The 27,548-nt window shown below is 38.0% G+C and overlaps 1 long non-coding RNA gene across 1 annotated transcript in view; it reads left to right on the top strand.

Moving 5' to 3' along the window:
* Positions 1 to 27,548, top strand: part of LOC308056111 — a 57,735-nt gene extending 30,187 nt beyond the window's left edge. Inside the window, exon 2 of the long non-coding RNA XR_013924710.1 lies at positions 336 to 27,548. This is a non-coding gene — a long non-coding RNA (uncharacterized lncRNA). The remainder of the gene's footprint in view (positions 1 to 335) is intronic.

Raw genomic sequence — 27,548 nt, 5'->3', positions numbered from 1 at the left:
TTCTTTCAAGTAGGAGGTGTGTGTTGTTTTGTTTCCAAAGCATTTTCTGCATTCTCAATCATGCAGATCAGCCTAACTCCTCAACAAAGGAGCAGATTGTACTACTTTCCTGGAACTACAATCAAACTTCATGTATGCTTTGTTGTCTTATACATAAATTTTAGGCTTACATGCACTTACGTGAGCTTACTACTGAATCCAAAGCCATTTAACTCAGTCGCCCTCTGGATGGAAGTAAAAAAGAGGAAGTGGAACACAAACAGATAAAAAAAAATAAACTACCTAAAACCTATGAACAACAAAACATTCCTAACAATTTCTCCATTTTCACACAGGCCTTCAGAATCCAAGATTATCACAAGTTTATTGAAGTGCAACCACTGGAATGATATCAAGAAATTAGAAGTAAACTAACTAGAAGCTCTGAAGGGATATTACAGGATGAATAGGAATCACTGTACAAAAGTGTAGACAGCACGTCTTAACTTCAATGTTTACATTCAGTCACAGGACTGTTCAGGTTGAATATACAGGGTCCAACAACACTGTAAAAATGACTGAGAGGACTTTGGGTTCACTTAGCTCTTCTGGTTTTGGGCAACTACTTAACATCCTTCCACTCACAAAGAGTTCCAAGTTCAGTCTGTCAGTCCACTAGAACAAGTTCCAGAATAGCAATTACAAATCTTTGAATTTCCCAGTTTATTCATGACCAATTAATGTCTGTTTGTTGTTTCAGCATTTTCTTTCAAAGTCTGTTCCATTCTCTGTTGTCCACCCTCCTGCTAAATTTGTTGATAACAGTCCTAGCCCCTTCCAGTTTGCCTCTTGTGGCTACATGAAGATAAGCTCTTCCACCTCCTAGTTGTCCTCGAAGCTCTTCTCTGCACATATGGCATTTTGAATTCATCTTCCTTATACCCTGCTGATCAGAACTGCATGTTGGATCACATGTGAGATTTCACCCATGCCTTGTAGAAAGATACACACAAGTATATTCTGATCTCTCCTTGAAACACCTTGGCTGTTTTCCTTCTGGAATCACAGGTGTCTTTTACAGATCTCTATTATCCTGATAACAACAATAGGATCAATACTAACCTTGATGTTCCTTCCTCAACCATTGTCAATGCATGATCTCCCCCCCTGACAGCAAAAGTTTTGGTTAGTACTTAAATGCACAATATCTCTGAATTTCTGCTCAAAAGCACATGCTATTCAAATCCTTCCATGAGCTGACAATGCCTGCCACCAATGTATCTTCTGCAAATTTTATTAGCTTGTGCCAACTTGCACAACAAAGGTAGAAGATCCAGTCAATCCTGGAATAAATCATTGAGGAACTTTACTAGTCCTTTTTAGTCCTAGTAAAATTGTCCTTTTGTTACAGCCTAGTGTTGTCACTTTACCTGCCTAGTGTGCTTGGACTAATTTTATCTTCCTACATCTGAATTAATTTTTCAGATTAAAAATTTTGAATCCTGGTTTACAAAGTCTGAGAGTATTAAGTGGTTTGTATGTCAAAAGAATTATGGAATAAACTTCAAGTTACAGAGTTAAAAGATATTCTATTTTGTAACAATTCCACTGGATTTCTTTCTTTAACAATACAAAACCATTTTTCAAAGCCAAGTATTTTCTTAAAATTTTGCTAAACTGTCAGACTTCTAGTGTTCAAAGGTTTTGTTCTATATAGCTGTAATCAATGCAAAGTTCAAAAATATTTGCAAAACCGACTTTAAGATGATGGAGTATCTTTTGGAAGTTATCAAACAGTGGCTGACAAGTATTAGATACTGCAAAGTAAAAACTATTAAAATTGTTATCAGATATAGTGTCAAAAATCAGGTAATTTTTGACATACAAACAACTACAAACATGACTTACAGTTATTTCACCTAACAAAAATTTTTTGCAAATGCTTTTCAAATAAAATCGTTCAATTGCTTTGCCTTACTATGCATGCGCATCAGTTTATGTTCCTGAATATTTGTATTACTGATAGTTGTGAAAAATGTTCCTGCAGTGTTAAAGTTTCCACAATATCAGAAAGAATACTGGTTACTACATCTTCTGCCACCTTATTTCCCATTTAGAAAGCTTGTTAGGACATAAGTGACATCGTATAGAGCAGACTGCAGGCAAAGTTCCAGATGTAGCCTAGTCCTACTTAACAGAATAACTATCCAATGCAAGTCACAAACAATGCAGGAGTACTGTTCATAGTCTGCTACTTGTATCCATGTTTTCCCTCAAAATATTCCATAGGTGCCTAAAAATAAGAAATATACCTATTAATAAATGGATATAAAGGTAGTAAATGAATGTGTTCAATGTTTAAGTAACCAGCAGTTGTCAAAAAATACAGGACACAAAGCTGTTACTATAAAAGTTATTTGCTTATAAGGAAGAAACTTATTGGGAAATTTATATCGCATTCCAGAACACCTGATATTTTAAATCTGATCTTGAAATACTGGAGGATTTTTTTTTATTATTTTGAAAGTAATTTTTCATTTACTAACACAATGGAAATACAAAGAACATTGCTTGAAGAGAGAAACCAAAGGATGAACTTGTATTCTGCCCCTTCTAATTCACCTTCTTAAAAATGGTTCACTAAATGTTAATCAGTTATGAGGTATAGTAGGAACAGTGTATGTTTTTATCTTTTTCAAGAATTTTTTTTTTTTTTTACAAAACCAGATAAACAACAAACTTTGCAAGGGGAAAATGCATCGGTTGCCTCCTCAGATGTCTTTATTATCACTAACACCCTTCCTCATCTCCTCCAGAGCTGAAGAGCTCCCTTGCAAAGGAGGGATTTGCTCTGGTGTCACTGAGGACACGCTATGGAGGTAACAGGATTGCAGGAGTGCAGCTGAGGACAGATTTTGGCCAGCAGAATCTTTCTTACTGGTCATGTAATGTGTGATTGAAAGATCCCAGTCTGACTCTGACAGACTGCATCAGCTTGTCAAGGTTGGCAGCTAAGGAAATAAAAACCTTGTTTACTGTAACCTGGGCACATTTGATAAGGATTGATTGAGACATAATACACACAGACGGAGTATAATGTTTAGAAGCTCTTTCTGTTCAAATAGAGCCACGTTTCAAAGAGGCATTTGGGGCTTACAACCTCCTCTATCTTCCATTCATCTAGAATAAACATTTTAATTTGCATGCCCAGATTTTAATTGGTACAGCATGTGGAATTAATGGAAACCATTATCAGCTAAATCAGCATGACCCTTCTGTGAATTAAAATATGCCGCAGGTTTAGAACACTAAATGAGAGAACAGAGCTCTCTAACCTCTAAATCCAATGATTTCCTGTAAAATAAGAGCACACAGAGTACAACACTATAGAGCTACAGGCTTTGAAGTTCAAAACCTTAAGGAAGCAGCAAAGCTGCTGGTGGGTGTATTCCTAATGCTTTCTCAACCCTTCTTTCCACTGAAAACTGCTCAGGAGAAGAAAAGAAACTAACTCTTTAAGGCCCCAACATGTTTGAAAAGAATAGAATTGGCAAATAAAAAAACCCATACAATTGACTGAAAAAATGAGAGGGAGTAGAAAAGGTGAGATCATTTCTGATTAATAAAAGATGCTAAAAATTACAATAATTCCTTTCTACACAAAGGTAGGCTGGAGATATCATTACTGAGATTTGAGAATGGTTTTGAATGACTGGAGAACAACACAGTTTAAGACCTCATTTGGGAAATTTCCTGCTAGCCTGTCTTATATAACTAGTAAGAGGATTATATACTTCAAAGCTGGGTTTTATCATCCTACTCTGCTGACCAGGGCCATCCGTTCACTTGTTTGGCTGATAAACTGGAATTAGATGTCAGAAATGGACCTTTTTATAATAGTATGTAGTTATATATCCCGAACAATTTATAATTTAAATAACCGACAACAACACCTTGCAAAATACAGTAATGAAATTTAATAGGTAACTGAAATTTAGACTCCCATAAACAGTGAAAACGTTTTTGACTAATATTAAAAAAATGTCAAGATGTTACAAAAAAGCTTGATGGTCTTATGCATCATCATCAGAAGAAAGCTATTATTACGAACTGCAGTTTCCAGCTGCTGAGGTCCAGATGTAAATTCTACCTGAACACAATGCATTCACTAAGTAGTATCTTATCCCTCAGAAAATGCTCATTCCTATTGCATGGGAGATGTATCAATCTACCCAGAAAATGTGAATACATTTGCAGCTACACATGCACAAGCACAATTGTAACAAGTATTTTATAGGTATGTGAGGATATAAAACCTATGTAGCATTCATTATTATTTTTCAGTTAGTTGTGCCTTCAGATAGATAGAGATAAAATAAACCCATCTGCAGTTTCAAAAATGGAGATATGTTTTTCAAAACCGTGGGTTTGACCACTGTGGAATGAAGCTGGCAGTGACATTAGTCTCCACCAGAGCCCGGATCATTGAACTACTATGTAAAGGTTATTCAGATTACTCCTTCTCCAGTATTGATTGATTTCACCTCTGTGATATAGGTGCACTCAGCTCTCTGATAATAGCTTATCTGCAAGTAGCTCTCCTCGAGCAGAGAAGGAGCTGTCAGTAGTCCAAATCTCCAGCTATGGCCTAAAGTAGCAAAACCGCTCAGGCCAATATTGTTACATGACTCAATTACATGTAATGCAGTGATAGAGCTGTTATCATGTCCTGCTATTCCTGGAGTTCTCCACCTCCTTGGCTCTGGTCTTCCATGGGAAAGGTGATGAGGCTCCCAGCCAGACAAAGATCCTGGTTCATGACTCAAAAGGTCAGTTAGGAAAACTGACCATCTCCTCTTTATATAAAAGTTATTTCAATGCAACTGGAGCTGAGTCATTAACCTCCTACATTATAATGCTTCTAACAGTTGTTTTGAAAAATAGTATACGCTCACTCTTTGAGGTTTGCTTAGATAATTAGTCTAACGAACTGATTAGAACCAGATTTCAGACTCATTCAGTGTGGCAATGATCTGCCTACCCACATCCTCCTGTATTGACCCTAGTTAATCAGATTTGCATAGTGACTGACCAAATGCTATCTCATTATTGTACTTCAGAACTAGTCACCTGTAAGAACATGAAATCTCCAAAATTCAGCTCAGATCTTGCTTGTGCTTATGTCTGAAGGCTTCTGATGCTGGCTGATGAGGGTGCATGTATTTTCTCCTTTGTTATTAACCAGTATATATTGTTCATTGCTTTTATACCTTGGAACAATAGGTACTCTGACAGCAAGGTAAACTTGCCAAAGTCAGCACTATAAGCCTAGCAGGCTTTCAAACCAGTGAGCTTCATAAAATGCCGATTTCCTGGTGTTCATAGTTGTTTTATTTCTAATTAGATCATACTCACGACTTTCCCCGAGGCCAAAACTGGACTTTTTTTTCTTTTTTTTTCTTTTTTTTTTTTTTTAAAGCAGAAAAGCAAGGCTTTGAGTGGGTAACGAGTGATATGTACAAGATAGCTTATGAGTAACTTCTATATAAAGGCTAAGTAGGCAGGGGCTCTTCATAGCAAAAGAGATGTCTGAGTTGTTGTGGTCTAACTGTCAAGCTGCAAATGTCACTGACAAAACTGTGCAAAGCAGTTTCCCACTACAAAATTACAGGGTAGTGGGTTTAAAACAAAATGAGATTTTGGAAGAATTTTCAAGTAGCACATAATCAGTTATTCTTTAATAGTATTAATTAATTCATTGCCATGACATGTCACTGATTGTGACAGTGCAGAAAATTCTAGATTAGAGAAATATGTGAATTGACATCAGGAGTTAATAAGCACATAAACATAACAGAACAGATGCAGCCTCCAGGTTTTTTCTTAAAATACTGATTGCTGGAGCCTGAGAGAATCACAAAAGCAAGCATAATTTACAACTTATCTGGTTTCTTACAGTTTTCCCTGACCATCTGCTACTGACCTCTTCAAGAGTGAGTATACTAGGCTAAGTAGACCACCATTCTGTTCTGCTGTTGCACTCTCAGTTAAAAAAAAAAAAAATTACTGATTAGTTTACCTATATTTCACATATGTGTAATAATACCAACCAGTCATAAAAGGAAAAGGTACATATTCACAAAATTGTATTTGTTCCTGCACCCAGTGAAACTACAGTAATCAGGAATATTCAGTCACTTGTCTGTTGCATAGAGCATCACCAACAACATAATATTAACCATCTACAGTCCATTTTACAAACGCTCTGGCAGTTGTCTCTGAGGGAAAAGAGCAGGTTTGAATATTTGTGGGAGGATGCTGAGCTGTTCTGCTGTGCCCAAGTCTTTATAAGCCCAGATAATCCATCTGGCTCCAGATGGATTTCAGACATCATCAGAGTTCTGTGGAGGCAAACCAAACCTTGTCACAGGACACAAGTTACAAAGACTTTCACATGCACCGGTGGTGGTGGTAGGAGAAAGGCTGGAACACTAGAGGAAAATAGCTCCATCACCACAGCAGGAAGAGAAGTGACTCCAGTCTCCCATGTTCACAGATGTTTGCTAAGCAGGGACCACTGCCAGTGGACCACCTTTCAACATGACCAGGGTGCCTGTGTACAGGCTTCCACTTCCTGCACAACCTCTTTATAAAAAACCTCATTATTTGCAGCCTGAATTTGTTGAAGGTCTCTTGTTAAAACCCAGGCAGGATGGGTACCTAAGCTATTGCACCATGAACTCCTCCACTCCCTTGCCCCATGCTACCAACATATCTGTGAAACATGGCCCCCAAGGACAGCATCTCTCTTTTCTGAAGTCTGTGCTTACTGAGGCCCAGGGGTCCAAATGACTAAATGCTCCCCACAGTCCTGTGTCTCACATTTCTTATTAGTGCTGCTGAAGACAGAAATTAGTTCTTTCACTTGGGGGACCTCGCACTTGGCCAGGGCTGCTAAGGATATTATCTGAACTTTAGTATTTTCCCTGCTTCACATGTTAAATCAGAAACAACTCTGCTAATTACCTTTTGGCAACTTATGTGCCAGACACCTTATCATGGTCTGTCAAATCTCTTGTCTTCACACAAAGAGGCTGAGAAGGAGGAAAGGATCACAAATCATGGGCTAAGAAACTTCCAACTATTGATTAAATAATTACATGTAAACTTACATTTTTTTTTAGCTGTAACTAGAGTCCTACAAATTGCACTTCTGTCAGAGGAATTAGCAAGACAGAGTCATGGCTCAGACCAAGATGAACAGGTTTGGAGCATCACACAAATGTCTAAGCTTCAGCATAGAGCTCACGGGGAAGCACTGAGAAGAATTCCCCTTGTCATTTGAAACAGTGATAGCCCTAGGCTTGGGCAAAGCAGGTGATTGCCTACGACAGCACAGTAATGTTGGCTGTAGAGACATCCCTGGAGTGAGCAGCTAACCTCTGCTGCCTGTGTATCCAACACTGCTTTGTGTTTGCCTGCCATCTTTTTTATTCAACACCAGGAAGCTTTGCTTTGCCTCAGCTCTGTCTTCTATCTGTGAAACTGTGGTGAAATTTGTCATCCAGAGGGGAGGGACAGCTTGTAATCCAGACTGTGAACTGGAAGGTGCTTGTATTTAATTGTAGTAGGGGAACAAGTTTCTGCTTGTAGTGTTGGAGAAGTCAGATTGCACACAGATAGAATTTCCCTTCATGTTAGGCGCAGCAAATTAAATTTTGCTGGCCCTTGTATAAGTACACCAGGGAAGAACAAATTCAATTTAGGCAAGTTGTCTTTGCAGAGCTCATAAATAGGGTGTTGGGGTTTTTTATTGCTTGCTATTTCTTGTTTCAGATTTTTGAACTGAGCACATTCGATTAAGAGCTTTTGCCTTCCTTGAAGTCCCACACTTTTTTTGTGAAATTATACTTTGTTACTGAAATGAACTCTTAACATAGATTAATAAAACAGGGCTGAAGGAAAACTTTGTAATGTATTCATTAAGTCTGTGCAAGTCTACAGTCCAGTTCCAAAGAACTGTCAGTCTATGATATAATGAGTATGGTGCATAGTACAGAATTACATTTTTTTTCCTTTTGTACTTCTTAAAAACAGCAATGGATAATTTCACCTGGACTGCTCCATCCAGTTTCAGGCACCAATTATTAGACAAGCCAAAGAGAACATAAAAAAGATCAGCAACAGTTAAGAGGCTTGAAATACAAGACAAGAAAAGAAGGATTCAGGTTTCCCTGATTTAGGAAAGACTGAGGTGAAGCATAACAACAGAGTTCAAATATGAAGGAAAGTGAAATAAAGAGTCTGAATGTTCCCCATGCCAATCAAAGGTCAGGCAAGAAGCAAACACTTAAATTCAAATAGAGATCTGGATGGCACATTAGGAAAAATATCCATCCAGAATTACAGTTAAGTACCAGGACTGGTCAACTAGGAATACAGCAGGATCTTCACTGACTGCTTTCAAGACTTACAAGGTGACAAACTGCAGGAGACAGTCTAGGTGTACTTAATATCATCTGGAGCCAAAATATGTTTCAGTCTGGAATAAACAGGGATAATCTCAAAAACATATATCCCAGATCACTATATTTCAAGGCCAGGCAGGACCATTTCGGTTATCTATTCTGAACCCCCTCATAAGGAAGGCTGGGATATTCCAGAAGATGATGACTGCATTAAATAATCAAATCTAGTACAACCAGGACGCAAAAAATGGGACAAAAAATAATTCTTATATTTTAGCAAGAAAATAGGAGTTTCAGATTCAGTTATCTGTAACTGAGTTCCCAGGAAAAAAAATACAGGAAAAGATAGGCAACAAAGTATTCTAGGTACTTACAAAATGGAAGTAACAGCTAAGCAACTCATGCTAGCCCACTCTAATAATATTTTTTTATAGTGGGGAAATAGTGTGTGACTTTAGTTAGGAGTTTGACACTATGTCCTGATACAGGTAAACTATGGGAGTAATTTCATTAGTAAATGAAACTAATGCAAGCTTTTGGTAAACCAAGCTAAAAAATGTCCTCAAAGATGAGCTACAATTTGTTGTGAAAGTTTATGTTCTGTTGTGGGGCTTTCTTGGACCTTGATAAATATTTTCATCAAAGACACTGATGATGAATCAGAGAATATCAAACTGTCAGATGATAAGAAGCAGGAAAAGACTGTGAATGCTTTGGAGACTACAATTTTACAAATTTTGAAAGATCCTGACAAACTGTAGAAATAAGCAGAAAAGAAAAACAATGCAATTTGGTTAGGTTAGATGCCAGATACGACATTTCAGCAGAGGCAGCAATCACCAATAGAAGACTGAAAGCAAATTAAGACAGCAATTCTGAAATTTTATGATTCTGCTCCAGGGGGCCTGGAAAAATGTTGAGAAACTATTTCCTTAAAACAAGATAATAAAGGGATTGTTAAGTCATCTACCACACAACGAGGGCATTTTTTTAATTACAGAACTTAACTAAAAAAGTAATGGTAGACTGAATATAGTATAACATAATTACTATCGAGGCCATAAAGAACAAACCGAACAGGTTCTTATTAGTCAAGTAAAATCACCGATATTTGGGTTACATTAAACCTAGCTTTTCAGAAATGTACTTTCTGGAGCCATGTTTGATATTAAGTCATGGCTTCCCTGAACTGCAACTAACTAAACTGGCTCTCAAGAAGCAGTTGCAACTATAATGATTTCCCGAACACATGTTTCTAATGACTTATTTTTGCCACCACTACTCCACTCTTTGTTGGGATACAAAAAGCATAGCTAGGAAGCTAGTTATCTTGGTTTCCCATCTATAACAGTGCCATAAAGAGCCATAGAACAGAGCTGAGAACTGATATATATGGACATATCTAAATCTGTAAGAACATAATTCACTGTAAAATGCTAAAAAGATTGTTCTTTCACAAAAATCTGAAATTATTTCTGCCTTAGGTTCATGATAGCAAAGTTGAAGCTTTATACAAACCAACACTTTTCTGAAGTCTGCCAACATCAGGCAGCTACTAGCGTGTGTATTTAACTCCTTATATGTCATACATAGGCCTCAGCAGTCTATGGCTTCATCTTTGCACCTAACAGTCAGCTCTTGAACTTGTAAGTGGAAGCATGATGGCTGCTTTCTGAGATACGCAGCAATATACATTACGGCAGACAGCTGCCTTACCACTTTAAAAAATCATAAGCAACCAATGACTACCCTACTATAAACAAAGTGTCCTTCCGCTTAAACAGACTAGACAGAGATTCCTAAATAGAAGCTAAAAATCATAGAAAGGGCAGAATTGGAAGGAATTTCAAACTCATCATTTAGCCCACCTTCCTACAAGAAGGAAGGGACAAGCATGTTGAGATCTATCTGTAACACATTTGTCCATCTGAAGGCTCACAAGCAACAGTAAGAACAGAATAAATACCTTTATATCTTGCACACAAAAGTCCTGTTAATACCTCCCTCCAGACATAAAACCCACCTTTTCTTCCATGTGCCCTCATTCTTCCACATGCAGGGAAACTTCAGCAGAGAAAGTACATGTTTACCCTTCCCTCCATAATACCATTGCAATGCAGAATAAATGGAGTAGAGGAAAACACCTGAACTTGATATCATCAGCTCTCTTGTTTCTTGGCAGCAAAGGGAAATTTCTTACTATTCCATCTGCCTGGACCGGAAAAAATATAAATAAATTAACAGTCAGATGAAGTTTATAGTGCTGACTTTTTCAATGTCACATAAGGATGGCCAGATGGAGTCTGCAGGAGTTACTTTAAGGACAACTGACCAGAGCAGAAAAGACAAGTATTAACATTCATTGTCAACTATTTTATGTAGTGTCCTCAGCCTGAATTCTCCCAGCATTGCAAGTTACTCTTGCATAAGAACATGAAAGAACATGAAAAGACAAACCCTGCATCATCTGTACTCAATAGATTCTTATCAATATAGCTATCAAATTCTGCAGTGTTCCTTATAACTGTTGCCCTCTCAAGCAAGGTGCTTGTAATCCTCGTATAAGATTTCTGGAATTTCAGATGAGGATGGGAACAGCTGAGCTCTCAGCTTCTCATCTGTTCATTTATCTGGGTCCATCTTTGATAGGCTCTGTGCTGTACCCAGACCAAGTGGCCGTGATTTCTGCATCCATAAAACACTATGATAATTCCAAGCCCTTTCAGCTCTTCATGGTGGAAATGGTTCTTCTGCCCAGACAAGGCTGTGTCAAAAAGCTAGGAAAAACATTCAGAGACAGCACGGAAGGTCTGGGAGTAGATGTCTCTCTGCCTCAACTGAAAAAGAAATTCACATCCCTTTCAGTTCTTCTCATCCTTCACAGATCACACACCACCCACTGCAACCACAGCTTAAGAAATATCTGTATTATATTACTGACAGCACCTAATACTGCCATCACAATGTTGTTAGTAACTGTACACTCTGTTAGTTATAGTTCATGCTAGTCAGGAACAAGGCTAGTCCTGACAAGGCTGATGACTGCATTTCTGGATAAAAATGCCACCAGACAGTAGCATCCATCTTCACTCTGAAAGGAATGCAGACCTTCCTCTTGCTGTGTCCCACAAGCTTCTTGATAAATTTCCAATACCAAAGTAAATCAAAGTAATTGCAACATTTCAATTTAATTGCATGGAAGATATACTGGAGCATTCCATACTATATTTGTCATCTGTCATTTTGACAATTTTTAATTGCAAGATGAAACCCTAAACTAATTTCTAACATCTGATTTCTAAACATGAATGTATTTTTTCACTTATGAATCTCCATTTCATTACTTAAAGGTTCAGACTATTTATGTTCTTTTCTCTATTTCAAATTAAAATCAAAACATTAATGTTTTTTCACCCCAAACTGAAAAAAGCTGCAACGAAATAAACAGCAACCCAATTATAAAGTGTGGAACAGAAAATTCGACTTGGACTGACATGGCAAAAGACTAAACAATTCATTCACAGCACTTCTATTTTATCTGCTGACTTAACTTTTTTTAGCCATTTTATTATGGGAAGAAAATTTCTATTTTACAATAAAAGCATTATGCATGTTGCATAAATTACAGAGGAGTAGCCAAGCATTTCCATTGTACTTTTATCTTCATACAGGCAGCACCTTGTAGGAATACAAACTTCCTAACATAAGAGCTTTTTTGAGTAGGAGCACTTCCCTCATTACAACCCTAAACACACACATTTCTATCAGTATAAACACACTTTTGCAGTTAACATTTTCCTATAAGGAATTATCACAAGTTAAATATCCTTAAAGGAAGACAATGAAGAGATGTCACTTAGATGGAGTTCTCTGCAGATAAACCTGATCCAGCAGCATTTCAGTCGTCTCTCCATCTGAGAAATGGATTGGAGTTAGGGTATCAAAGACATTCCTCAAGACATACTCTACAGTTCAGGAAACAGCTACAGCTACCCACCAGATTTCTCAGTCCCAAAGAGGAATTTCTAGCTGCTATAGTTGTGCTGACAGTAGCCTTAAACCTCATAGCTCTGTACCATGATATACCCAGTCCCAGGGCTGGGTGGTATAAGGGAGCTGGAATTAAATCCTGACAGATTTTTGTGCCTAAGTTTAACGTAGGCTTTTATTTTCTACTTCACTGCATGTAATCTTGCATCAAGATTCACAGCTGATGTAAACCTAGTCACTTTAAGTGATGGGATTCTACCCAGGCTTGCTGTAAACAACAAATACCAGAAGAGGGGCATGAATCTCTTGTCAGCCTCACCAGAAAAGCACATGTCTTCCTTGGGCTGGCTCTTCTACTCCATCACTGCTCCATTGTATCTAATTCCTGCCATCCTGTCTCAAGTGAGGAAAGAGAAACCCCAAAGGACAGTGCACTGTGCACCTCCTGCCCCAGGTGCACTCCCCATGTCCCCAGCACCCAGCTGCCTTGCAGCACAGGGAGCTCCACTTGTGGACATGCAGGATTTTTTTTTCTTTTTACAAGCTTGAGCTGTATGTTGCTCTTGAGTAGAGAAGAAGATGCACCCAAGGCTTTGGAGCATCTGTCAGAGCAGAACTAAAATAAGGTTCAATATTTTGGCTTCGCTATACCATACAGGATTAATTGGTGCTGTGTTTTCTGAGTTTGTGAGGGAAGGCCTTCAATGTTGCTTTGTTATTATGTGGACTTAAGAGGTCAGTTTAAGGTCTTCTGAGCTTTTAATTTTGGAACATTGTTTTGCTACCCATCCACACCCTCCCAGATAAAATGAAAGCAGCACGACAAATATTCAGTGAGAATCACAGTTCTAGCTGTGCATGGCATAGGGAGATGAAAATCTCCTTTCAGCTTGAGTATTCATCATGGAGATGCCTGTAAGCTCAAGATACGTCTTCCAGGCATTTAAGACTTGCAAATTATAAAATTTTTCTCTGAATCTTCCATACAACTGTGACTTAAAACTGCTTCAGAAACTGCATTTTTAAACTACAGATGTAAGAATTTTTACACATCATCTATCTTTATTTAAAACATCTGAGATCCTGAAATGCTGTATTCTTGGACAGACTTGTGTAGTGAGTGATTATTTACTCATACCTAATACAGTAATAATTTAATTTGCTGTTTTAAAACCAGCAGTATTGGTGTTGTAGTGCAGGCCCTAATCACCTTCAGAGAGCAAATAAACACCTACAAGGTTAGGTATTGCCTTTAAGGGCAGCAGAACATGACCTCACACCTCATTCAGGTGTTACCAAACAGCACAGTGAGCCACTAAGCAACTTTTTGTTTGCCAGGACAAAAGCACTAATGACAGAAATATCCCACCAAAATTCTTTTATGTTAAGAGTACACCAGTTGCTGGAAGTGGGGATGGTCACGAGCCTACTGAGCTACTCACTTTATTTCAAGTTCTGGGTTTTTATTGCACACCAGTTTCCACCATTTCAGTAAGCCTGTATGGCAGAAGTTAAGATTTGCTCACAGTGGGACAGAATTTACATTTTGATTTCAGGCACATTTGGGACAGATCTGGTTACTGGTTACAAGAAAAAATCTTGAACACATCATATTAAGTAAATAAAACAGAACACCTACAGAACATATAGAACATTATTTGTTAAATTTGCTAAATATTTCTTTATTCCATATTACTTTGGTTTGCACAGCACCACATCTTTTAACTATTATGTACACATCAAAATAAAAATGAGAATATGATTTTTTGTTATTAAGTCACTGAGTTCTACAATATTTCAAGTAACTCTACAGAAATTTTGAACGTAAAACATATCAAATCCACATGAACCTATTACGCCAGATTTCAAAGGCAGATTTCTGAGGCTGTTGTCTTTTACAACATGTTCAACTAAACCTAGGCACTACTCTAACTACAACCCCATTGCATAACATTTCCAGAGGCAACACCAATGCCATTTTGGATGAGCAATGACTTTTCTTAAAATGCTTCTCATAGATCCAAAGGCATATTAATTCTTAAATCTAATAAACTGTTTCTGCCCAAATGTACCTTAACACTGCTGTTTTGCCTAAAGGAATGGGACTACTGTTGAAATGAACTGGAATGTTAGTTAGCTGAATCTCCATCTCTGAAATAGTGCCTTACAAGGTCTGAGGGAACTTTCTGACATTGGAAGAAGCACTGGCATTTGGCAGGTAGCACTCTCCTCTGGTTACCTGCTTTCTGGACTTCAGAGTCTGTGAAGAGATGCTATTTTTAATCAGTTTTCATGCCTTAATCCAAAAAGGAGCATTTACTTTTTTTTTTTTTTTTTTTGAGTATGGATAACTTACAATAGTTTTTAGCAAAGAGATTAAGCTAAATAAAAAGCAGTTTATTGCCAAGTAAACTGAGATTTGGCACCAGCTACCTCAACCAACAAATTTTGTGTTGATCTGTTAAATAATCTCTTGTCCTACTTCTCCATATGTGAGCCTAGAAATACCTATCTGAGATTATCCTTTTCAGATGTAATCTTCAGTGACCCAAAATAATGACAAACATTGTCTTTCTGACTCCTGACGCCTTTGTTCTTCCTTGTCCCCAAATAACATCTTCTTCAGCTCAAACATAACTGCTTTCCAGCTGACTATAGATTCAAAATAAACTTGGGATCTTCCTAAACCAGGGAAAAAAAGGCTTCACACTTTAGAAGTAGCACAAAAATTCAACACTGCACTGTCATTTAAATTCTCTGTGCTATTCTTAGCCTTGAAGTGATATTCTGAACAGCTCTACAACCTCTAAATGAAATGTTTCATTATTTCTTTGATGGTTGCCAACTGTCTACTACTGTCTTTACTACCCTGGAGGTAACTACATGGAAAAAAAAAAAAAAAAAAAAAAAAAAAAAGAAAGAGAGAGACAACATAACATCCCTGATCAGAGCAGAATGGACACTTTGTGTGTCATCCTTTTCTACAATGAACAGAGTACTCAGAAGCACTGGAAATATATAAGTACCTTTATCCTTTTCCTAAAACCACCTCACTTCTAGTATTATATACATTATAAAGGGCTTTAGCTGTATGCTAAAATACAGCTGGAAAAAATGCAGTAATAGCCAGTATACAAATGTAAAACTATCCCAAATAGTAACTACCTAATAACTACATGTTAAATGTATATTTTTTCCTTAATGCTATTAAGCTGCAATTCCTATGCAAACTCTAAGCACAGTGCATATGCCAATTCTTATATTTTTCTGTCCTAGTCTATAGGAGTTCTTATACTGAGTTCATAACCATGAGTTCTTACACTGAGTTCACAGGCATGGTAGCTCAGTACTTCACAACACAATGTTATCATGCACGTGCTTTGTGCTGGTTCATCAAATAGTATTTCACCTCTAGAGTATGACCCTCTGCCATTTGAGCTCTATGGAACAAATTCTGTTGATTTAACTTCAGAGCATGATGGTCTTCAATGACATGAACTAAGGCTCCCCACACCAATATAATGGAAGTCTCTCCTCTATCAGCAGTGGACCCTGAACCAGATCTTCAGTTTCTAACTGAAAATAAACCATGTGGTAGGCAGCAGTGTCGTAAAGGGAAAGGGAAGGAAATATCCCATATTGCTCTGAATGGGAATGGGGAATCTGCAAGAATTCATCCTCTCATCAGCACCCCATCATGACTGGCATACAATTCTACAGTTTCTCACTGTAGCTGCAGCCAGCCCTGAAAAAAATATTCTCACATTTAACAAGTTTGCAAAATGACAATTCTCAAACAATTGCTCTGTTTGACTGCCCAAATAGGCGGTCTGGTTTTGCAGATAAAGTCAAAATCAAATGGTTAAAGCCAATAAAGTTTTCAAAGTATATTTCTAGCAACCATAAAAATAATTAATACCATCAACTTCATAGTCTTTTTCTGGAATTAATCTCTGAAATGAACTCTTCCCCTGTTGCTCATGGTACTAAATATATTTTCAGCATTAAGAGACATTTACTAACCTGTGGAAGAGCTGTGAAAACCTACAGTATCATATAATTTTGGAACTGAAAATAGAAAAATTGCTTTTGTCCATATAATTAATTGGGGAAGAAAACATTGGGTAGGGTCCTAGTTTTTGCTGTGTTTCCTGTTCAAACATCAAATGCAGATAAATGTTAATTTGAAGTCTCTCCAACTGATATTATTTTTGCATTGTTTTTCCTCCTAATCACTGATATCTTCCAAAATATTTCCCCTGTTTACATCAAGATGCTTTCTTTTAGTTGAAAAAATTAGCTACATGTGAACAGAAATAACACTGGTTTCTATTTAGCTTTCAGAAGTCAGTAATAATGTAAGGTAATAGGAAAATCTACAGCAAAGATTCACTGATCATGATAAACAAACCAGAGCCTTCCTATGCCAAAGGCAGGTCACAGCATGTGCACGTGTACTTCACTGATCCATAGTGTGAGATCCTCCATAAGAGGATCAGCAGCAATCGTCTGCATTTAAAGGTTACTGACAAATGACACTTCTTGCTAATAAGATGACTGAAAATAACTTGCATCTGTGTACAGCACCCCAGCTGTCCAATGGCACCTCAGGCACCTGGTCCCAGTCAATGGAAAGAGACAAGTGCTTCCAAGGTGAATACGTCCCCTTGAATGGGATCTCCTTCATAGATCTCACTAGATTTCCTTTTGTAGCTATCACACTGCAAGCTTAAAAGTGGCAAGAACTAACACAGGTCTTTATCTTTAAGAAAAGTTAGACTGATCTCAAACCATGCCATTTCATGGTACTGCAATCACATGGACAGATTGCAACAGACCTGGAAACTATATAAAGCACATCACAGCTAACAAAAGCCTCACATCTATAATCTTCAAAGACTCATAAAACTGGAGGAAATGATTCATAGTTCCTATTGCTGCATCCTAATCATGCAAAACTCACAGTCCTACACAGTTTGGGTGTGAAGTGAAACTTCACAGTTATGAACAAGCTGTCCTTAAAGAAATTGAATTTCTTCAAATAAAAGCCCCAAACTTATATTTCAAAGGTTGTAGTTTTGCGATGCAAACCCACACTCCCTCACAAACATAACAGAAAAATTTGCATGAAAGCCCCAAAGCACAGCTGATCTAAGACTGCTACAGTGTGATTACACTGTGCAGCTTGCCTTTACTGTTCTGTACAGCAAAAAGTAGGAGGCAGAAAGACAAACTATGGAGGCTAACATTTAGCTCTGAACATCCCAGTGCTGATTGCTTGCCAGGCCATGTTAGCTGAGGAATCAGAGTACCTGAGACTTCTCTGGAAACTCACCAGCCAATATCCTTTTATTTGAGAAGGGGCAGGGGGACCATTTTTGTTATTTTTAACTTCAGATTGGCTAAAAAAAGTTCTGTTGAAATGGGAAAGAAAAAGACATAATCTTATCATCATTTTGCCTTTCTCCCTTTCACTCTTTTGGTGGAGATGAAGTATACTAGCCCATATTAACTTAAGAAGCTTCTTGGCATGAAGCCAAATATTTAATAGCCCGAAATGAAGTCACTCTTTGCATCTCTCGTCTATCTGCTTTTATATCATCTTGGCCGGATCAAAGCATAGAGACTAGTATTCAAATATTTCTAGCCACTCAGGATATCTTTTGGAAAACACCTTCCATGACCGATAGAACAACCTGCAATGTGGGAATCCTATCCTGAACTTCTTGAAGGAAAATGTAAAGCATCTTTTCAAACCAATGAATTACATTTTACCTGAGTCATCTTATTATCACAGACTAGGTGATGGTCATGAACTATGGATAAAATAATAAAAAAATTAATAATTTTGTTTAACTCTGTTTCTTTGGCTGTGAACTGTGAGTCAGACCATCTGTCTTCCCCTGGATTGCTGAATGAATGGAGTAACATCAGCCCTGGCCAAACATAAATTAATACATGGCTTCATTCAAAATAACACTGCTACAACATCCAAAGAAAACTGCCAGTTACTGTTTTTCTATAGTTATTAAAATTTATAGTCAAACTGAACCCTCCTTGCATACAAACCCAGTGAGTATTTATTCCATTAGTATAAAAAACACTTACCTCTGAAATTAACTCAGCAACATCAAAGCAAACTTGAATCCATCACAGCACTAACAAGTCACTTCTGTTTCAGACCAGAAGAAAGGATTGTGTGACTGAAAGATGACTTCCCACCCCAGCTTTATCATTTTCATGAGCTAAATGACACTACATATCCCCACAAACATTATCCAGGGCATAGATATAAACTTTAATGAAGAATACACAGACAACTAAATAAGTTAGTAAACTAAATATCTTTTATATAGCATAATGACACCATCAGAATTTCCAGTGTTTTCAGCTACCCAGAATTACAGCATGGTGTTGCATATTCATCTCAGCTTCTAAGTGTTGTTTTCCTGCCTTTGGTTGGAAAAATAAAACAAAGACAAGACATGATGTCATTGACTAAAATTGTTTTAAAATAGGGTTGGCAGCTTGTAGCTTAGAAGGTATCACTTGCTTATAAGTTACGAGACTTATTGTCAGAAATAATCAATTCCCTTTGAAATACTGCACTGAGTGATAAAATGGCTGTGGAATTTATTTAGGTCAAGATTATTTGAAGATATGACTAAATAGGCATACTAGTGTCATGTAGCTGTCATTCTAAGAACAGCTTCTTTTTGAAGTTGACTGGAAGCACATATTCAGCTCCTTCATAAGGTATAACTCCCAGTAAATTAAGTACTCTTACCATCTAAAAATTGTCAGCACCAACGGCTTCTCAATCTTTTCATGTACTGAAATCCTTCAGCAATAGATTTCTGTTCTCAATTAAATACTAACCCCAGATGTAGGACCGGAAAGATTTTTATACAGTATCACAGCCTTTTCATCTTAATAAAGAGCCCTCCTAACTTCAACTCATAAAATTCTTTCTCAGAATATATTAGCAGAGGTAGGTCACAGCATGTTCTCATCTCAGAGTTAATAGAGAACTTACAGGCATCCATGCCTGCTTCCCATGTGACTGGTGGGTATAGTACTTTTGTTCATAGGAAAGTCTCAAAATTGCCAATATCACTGCACAAAACTTTTAGTGTCCACCAAAATTTATCTACTCAAACTTCTTATATCATTCAATCACAGAAGCCAACCAACCTTATACCTTACTAAGTCAACCTACTTATAATCTTCTAGTACATCCTCACAGATATCATTCATCTCCACTTACATTTGCACATCCAACTAATCTGCATGATCTTCCTATATTACTTGAAATCTACATTTCTCTGAATTTTGACATTCATGGAATATCTGAGGTCACTGAATGATAAAATAACAACAATCATTTCATCTTGTAGCACTTTGAGTCATCAGATCTAACCATCCTTACAAACGAGTCGTAGACAGCTTACCTTTACTGGAGTCGGAAATGAGGGGAATATGGGGAATTTGTGACAGAGTAAGTTGGGCAAGAGACATACAGCTGGCCAAGGGCAAGGCTGGTAACAGCAGGCAAATCTACTGAATCCCAAGTAATCCTGATACTTTCCAATGAAAACTACAAATACCATTACCTGGGGATCACCGGGTGTGGTTTCAGTTGGAGTAGTTAAATTTCTCCATAATAGTTAGTATAAGGCCATATTTTGGATTTGTGCTGGAAACAGTTTGATAATACAGAGATGTTCTAGCTGTTGCTGAGCAGCGCTTACACAGAGCCAAGGCCTTTTCTGCTCCTCACACAACCCCACCAGCGAGGGGCTGGAGGTGCACAAGGGGTTGGGAGAGGGCACAGCCGGGACAGCTGCCTCCAGCTGACCAAGGGGATATTTCATACCACATGTCATGCTCAGCAATAAAACTAGGGAGGAGTTCGGTGTGGGGGCCACTGCGTGGGGACTGGCTGGGCATCGATCACTTGGTGGTAAGAAATCGTTTTCATTTGCATCACTTGTCTATCTTGAGTTTTATTTCTCCCTCTTTGTTATTTTCCTTTCCATTATATTTATCATTTAATAATTATTATTTTGTTATAATAATTGCTACTAATAGGTTTCATTTAATTTCAATTATTAAACTGTTTTTATCTCATCCCATGAGTTTTCTCACTTTAACCCTTCTGACTCTCCTCCCCATCCCACTGCAAAGGAGTGAGTGAATGGCTGTGTGGTGCTTAGTTGCTGGCTGGGGTTAAGCCATGACACTGCACTGGGCTACTAAAATTTAGGAAAGTGGGAGAAATGTACACGTACAGGTTAATGATTTGAGAGGTGCATGGCTGCAGCTTCGGGGTATAGTATGAATGTCAGTTCATGGTGGGTGTTTAAATGTAGAAATGCTGTGAATGAGTGTGTAGGTGTAGTACCTTTTTGTAGCAGCTAAGGAGCTGATCTAACATTTATATTAGATCAACAGAAATCTCTTTTTTTCAAACTCTTTGCATCCTTTCAAACAGTCACTAACCTTGAAAAAAGCAGTGCATTCACACCCAATGTTTTCTCAGGGTTACCTTTAAGAACATGAGGATGGATGACCAGAGCAGGTAAAGTTAAAAAAACAACACAGATTCCTCAGCACTGCATATGCCTCATTAGAGCAAAGTAGACCTATGTACACTGCAGGCATTGACACCAGCCAATAGGCTATTTAAACTCCCAGTTTGAGGGCAATTGTTTTGGAATCGAACACAGTGCTATTCAGATCTTGGAGTAAAATTAGAATAAATCATTTTGTCTAAAATAATCCCCATCTTATCTTCTCTTTGTCTAAATGCTATTCCAGAGCAGCAAGAGATATAACAGAAAATAGCCTGATTTCCTCTAACTTTCTGTCATCTGAATTTAAGTTACCTGCCTGGAGCAATAAGGCACTCTTCACAGCTCTCACATATTCCTTGCAAACTTCAAGAAATGAAATCTCTTATTTCCCTAGACCCTGGTCTATTACAGTTCCACAGAAGATATAATTCATCATAATTGTTTGTGAGAGGCATATGGCTTATATGAATGACAAGTCATATACAAGCAACTGCACAACACGCCCTTTATCCAAAGAAAATAATCAGCCCTGAAAGAATGCAGCTGGTGTAGTTTAATTTAGAATATTTCACAGTGGTTAAGACAACCTAATAACTTTTTGTATCAAAATTGTTATAGAACATAGGAACAAAGCATAGAGTCATAATAATTTCAAATTCTTCCTCCCAAAGTGCTTCAAACCACTGACCTTAAATTGTATCAAATGAGGCTCATCCACTTTTCAAAACTGCCCACCTACCCTCATCCTACTTCTATCAGAAAGAATTAAAATCTGAAAGATTATGCATGATTCATAGCCCAGTAACAGAAAACCAAACATCATTTTCACCACCGACATGTTGAGGCTGCTGCTGGTTTTTTTCTTTCTAAATGACTGTACCTTAGCACACAAGTTTCATGGATTTTTTAACATGAATATAAAGAAATTTGTCAAAACTAACTGCAGCATAAGAACTATTTAAAAAAAAAAGTAGAAGCTAATGGAGAAAATTCCTCTAAAATATATTAAAATTTTGGGAGTGACTGCAGAAAGCTACGGAATATATATTCATATTCACACTCAAGCATGTAAAACTTGCTATGGAATTCAGAGCAAAAAATGTCAGCCTGGGACAGAAGTGTATTTACAGATGTTTACAGGAATTAACTCAGTTGCAGCCACTCAGGCAACAGAACCTCTTAGCAAGAGCCACTTTACCCTTTTATAGTTGTGGAGTCCCCTTATGCAATGTACCAAGGGGTACATTAAACATACATGTGGAACTTACAAAACAGAATTACATAACTGTACACTGGCTATACTCTGAGGTTCTGATCATTTCAGTTCATTGTGTGAAAGGTCAATGGGCTTTTTCATCTGAATAAGAATATGAGGGTTTGACTCTCACAGCCATTCTCAAGCCAAACACATTTGAAACAGGAAGGCCAAGATGGAGGTACAACTGCCATATTCTGATTGCTTGAGTCTATCAGTCATACAGAGAAAAAAGTACACCCAACATCAATTTTAAATGTCACAAAAAAGAAGCAAAGAGGGAAGTGAAAGTACTACACAGCTATAAATTTATTGTATTCCCCTGGAGTCCGTTCTCCTTGGCAAACTGAATTGCTTTTGAGGATCTTGGTGGAAACCTGCAGAGTGTGGAGAGGTCCTGCAGAGACTCTTGCCAAATTATACTTCCCTCATGGAACCCAGGCTGGTTTGAGATACCCATTAAAAACCTTCCTAAGACATTTGTTTATATTGACAGCCTACTCAAATATAGGTGATACGTTCGAAGAAATTTGTTGTGACTTTTTTCAGTGGAAGAAATGCATTTTCAACACGGTCATCTCAGAGTTCCTGCCCTGGTGCACTGTGCTTCCTAATTCAGAGCAGCACTGAAAAAGAAAAGCCTCAAAGCACCAAAGATACAGGTTTTGCAACAACATCAATAACCACAAGCTGGTGCCATTCCAAGTGAAATGTTCTGCCTCACACATTGTTTCTTTATATAGCACCAACTGCTTTCAGCTTCATACAAGCTCATCAGCAACATTTTGGGAGTGGAATCAAAGCCCCTTCTTATCTTGCATTCAAGAAAGATGCAGAAAGCAATCCTGCCTGCATTTGTGGAATAAGGAGTAGCATTCCTGGGGAAGATGCTTTCTTTATATACCTTGCTTCAAAACACAAGGTAGCTGTAAGAGGGGAAACTTACACTGCTTGATTTTGTTGAATATTCAGGCAATTTTTTTTCATTAAGAAACAATTTCCAGAGCCAGAACAGCAATGTATTTTCCACTGGGAATTTTGATATTTGCAAAATGAAGGCTTCAGCAATAATCTGACTTGATTTCTTGAGTCTGAATCATCCTTAGTGGCTATTCCATCTCTGCTGTGGAGTTCATAGAAGCATGGGCATAAAATAAGCCTACAATTACAAAATAAAAATACAATAGTAACATATGTGTGTGGTGTGTATGTACATTAGGGCACTACTGGCTCTTAGATGCTAATAATGTATTTAATAAGGCCATGGACCTGTGGAAGTAAGTTGAGAAGGAGGGTCACATAGATGATCAGGGGGCTGGGGTACCTCTCCTATGAGACAGTTGGAATTATTCAGACTGGAGAAGAGAAGACTGGGGAGACCTTACAGTAGCCTTCCAGTACCTAAAGGGTCCTACAAGAAAGCTGAAGAGAGAGGTTTTGCAAGGGCCTCTAGTGATAGGACAAGGGGTAATGGCTTTAAACTGAAAGAGAATAGATTTAGATTCAATATCAGGATTCTTTACTGTGATGGTGGTGAGGCACTGGCTGCACAGACAAGTTGTGAGTGCCCCATCCCTGGCAGTGTCCAAGGCCAGGCTGGATGGGGCTTTGAGCAACCTGGGCTGGTGGAAGGTGTTCCTGCCCATGGCAGGGGGTTGGAAGTAGATGATCTTTAAGGTCCTTTCCACCACAAACCATTCTATAATTCTATGATTCTATACATTCCATATCATGTAAATGATGTAACATGTAACAGTATGTTTACGTCTTATCAGTACTTCCAGTTTTAACTAAAAGAAAATAATAAATAAATGGGGGAAGATTTTTCAGGGAAAGCACAGATTAGATAGACATTCACTTCCAGATTAATGAAAAAAGCAGAGAGAAGAAAAGAATTGAGAACAAGGATCGATGGAGAAGAGCAGATTCAAGGGCAAGTGAGGAGTGCTAGCAGTCAAGCTGAGTAAAATCTAGCAGAGAAAATTTAAAAAAAAACAGGCAGTACATCAGCCACAAACACTGGAGAAAACAGATATTTCTATGCTACCAAGTAGTGCAAAATAAAGGTATTCTTGCTATTATCCAAAAAGGAAATTAATATTTTACCTTAAACAAAATCAGGCACCTAAGAGAAAGGCAATCACAAGGTCAATAATTCAAATCCTGAGACAATGTTTGATTGGCTTCTGGAAAAGATCCTGGCTGCCTGCAATAGCAGGGAGAAAACTCAGTGACCTAGAAAACCCCCTTCGGTCCCATGTTTCTTGCTAAACACATATTTTATGACAGGGTTTTAAAGAATGCATGCTGTTAAAATAACCCTGCTATCAAAGCGTTGAAGAGTTAAAAAGAGGTAAACAAGACTCAGGTTTCTGTGTACAGGGACTTGAGCTTGCTTGCCTGCCACGGCATACACCATGGGATACACATGTCAAAGTTTAGAAACATACTGAATAAGAGAAAGTAAAAGTTATCAAAAAAAGACATATTTTTTTCTGAATTTGAAATCAAATGAGTAGCTGAACAAATGTAATGAAAATCCTTCTTTGTCTCTTCTGGCAGATGGTTAACATTTCCCATTCTGTTAGGCAGCCATTTGCCATGGGGAAGAATAGTTTTGTTGTTCAGGGGCACTGCTCTTGCCTCTACCCGAAAGCATGAGAAACAGCACACGACCTGCCTGATTTCCACGAGTCCAGCCCAGCAAGACACCATTTACCAGGATTTGAGACTTGGGTAATATCTATGTCCTTGCAGTCCTACACAGAGATCATACGCTCCGAACCTGCACTTACACACTGCCTTAATACTCCCAGAACTATGGTTTAAGAATTATATTTAAGTTTAAAATGTGTTTAGGACCTTTAAGGAGGCTACATATAATTTTAAAACATATTTTTGAGGTCATTAGCATGTCCTTTTTTTCTACAGCCATAGCCTTCATCATGCCATTCCCGAAGCAGAGCAACAAAGGTCTGTAAGTCACACTGGGGGGATCTGCAGCGTATGCTGCATCTAAAAGAAGTGGTATTGACCACAATAGAGTATTCCTGTTCCAATTCCAATCTTCTTTCCCCTTCTTCACTCTTCATTTAAAAAAAGCCTCTCCCAACACATATTTAATGAACTGCCCTATTTCCATGTTGAGTCTTTCAGTTTCTAGCTCCTTTTTTACCAAGTATCCTTTCTTTTGTACAATTCAAACCTAGTTGCAGTGACTGCTGGAGTTAAACAGTAAAGTTCCTAAAGTAAAACCAGGATCAATCTCAGACAGCAGGGAATCGGCTCAGGCAGGTAGACACCATTCTCTAATGGTGCTTTCTGGGTCTGTGATCCTTCCCACTTTATTGCATTTCAATGTGAAATATATTGAGCTGACTGTGCAGACAGAACTGAAGATTAAGAACATGAGCTGTTACATAGTTTGAATAAACAGAATAATCTGTCTGTAGAAACTGCTCACACCAGCAACTTTCAACAAATCATCACACATGACCCCAGGACAGTTAACATACACCCTCCCACACACCCCAAGTTTTCATATAAAATAATTTCACAGTTCAGTTGAATCAGAAAAAAAAGTGTATTCCAATGGAAAAGGCCTCTTTCCCAAAATGCATCTTATAGGACAGCACACTTTCCAAAGGGGATTCAGAGTGCACTGCTACTGCTGACTCATTACATATATTGCTCCTGGAAAATGAGAAGTTGCTTTACTCACCTTTCAGCACCAAAGTGGTTACAATCCAGCCCACTATGGACATGCTTTGTTTGCTTTAAATTAGTTAGTTCAAATACCAGTGGAGCTGTCAATGGCAGGCTGCAGCTCAATGCAAAGTAATGGCATGGGTGTTTGGCTTTTTGCACAGCTCTGCTAAGCTCCATGCTGTCCTCTTCACATTGCTGATGTACCATAGCTGAGCATTTCAAAGTCAGCTCAGGTAGTCTATACCTTTAAATCTCTTCAACTGCAAATTATCACCGCTGTACTATTACTTCAAATTACAGAAATAAATAAACCAAGTACTAAGCTAACTAATGGGGCTAAGAATGTGTCCCCCATGAAAGGATTAACTGAAAGGCTTCAGTGCATACAGTGCACATAGCTAAAATAAATAAAAAAGTCTAGGAAGTGTATCACAGACACTTAGACCGTATCTGTGGAAGACCATAGATAAGCAGTAAGAAAATGACTGGTAACATCTCCAAGATACTATTCAAAGGTAGGCCAGTAGAACTGGGGATGGCTTTCTTTGGGTTTTGGCTTTGGTCTTGCTGTTTATTCAACAATACACAGCATTATGCTTGTGACCTGCTCTGTTCCCTAAATAAAACGTTATCCATAGCAAAGCTGGTCTTGAATTGTTTGTTCTTAAAAACTACTGCATGAGTTAGGGTCCTGGCTGGTAAGAAGGGCAGTATATCGAAAGCAGTCAGCATGGCTGCAGGGCCAGGTGGGGACTAGTAAGTTCACCAGCAATGCTGCGAGAGCAGATTGGAGCACAGCGTGCCAGCTATACGAGCTAGAGATAGGACATGGACAGCTTGTCACTGGGTAAGTCTGGGGGCTGTGTCCTGTCAGTTCTTTTTATGACCATGCCTCAAGTCCTTAGTCACAGATAGGAGTGAGAAAATGGGTGCTTACCCTTATGATGAACACCTACATTTTGCGGTGGATGTGACTGAGAATGTCATCTCCGTACCTCCACAACTACCTGCAAATCTACCAGTTTCTCACCTCCCAGACTTCGCAGCATTTTCAGACATGTTGAAGTGGAGACTAATTAAATGAGTTTAGTCCCCCAAAAAAGGTTTCACTAAACTTCCCTGATAACAGGTGTGTGAATAAAAGATGTTTTCTATGAATCTATAAAAATAATACCTTCAGAATTTGTTGAATGTTGAGTGGCTTTTTGCTGGACACTTCAGGGTAGCTTTTTTTTTTCCCCCCCAATTTCCAAAAATGTAATAATTTAGCATTCTATTGGGTAAAAGCAACAAATGCCCAAAATGTATGAAAGAAGATCCTGTTTTGGTGCAGGAAGATATGCAATCTGTCCTTCCCATGACTGCAAAGTTTTTTAAGAACACGTACATACCAAAAAACATGTTTTGCCACAAAGTTGATTAATATTCATCTAATATTATTACTATTTAATCAGCTTATTTCTTCAGAATCGTTTATGGTTTAAATTAATCAGAATACAGTCATTTAAGAAACAAACAATAACAACAACAAAAAAAAAAAAAAAAACCAACAAAAAAACCCCAAACAAACCA

The sequence above is a fragment of the Falco punctatus genome (genome assembly GCF_963210335.1).
Source record: "Falco punctatus genome assembly, chromosome: Z".
NCBI lineage: Eukaryota > Metazoa > Chordata > Aves > Falconiformes > Falconidae > Falco > Falco punctatus.
Note: the sequence above shows the minus strand (reverse complement) of the source record. Positions and strands in the feature narration are given on the sequence as shown.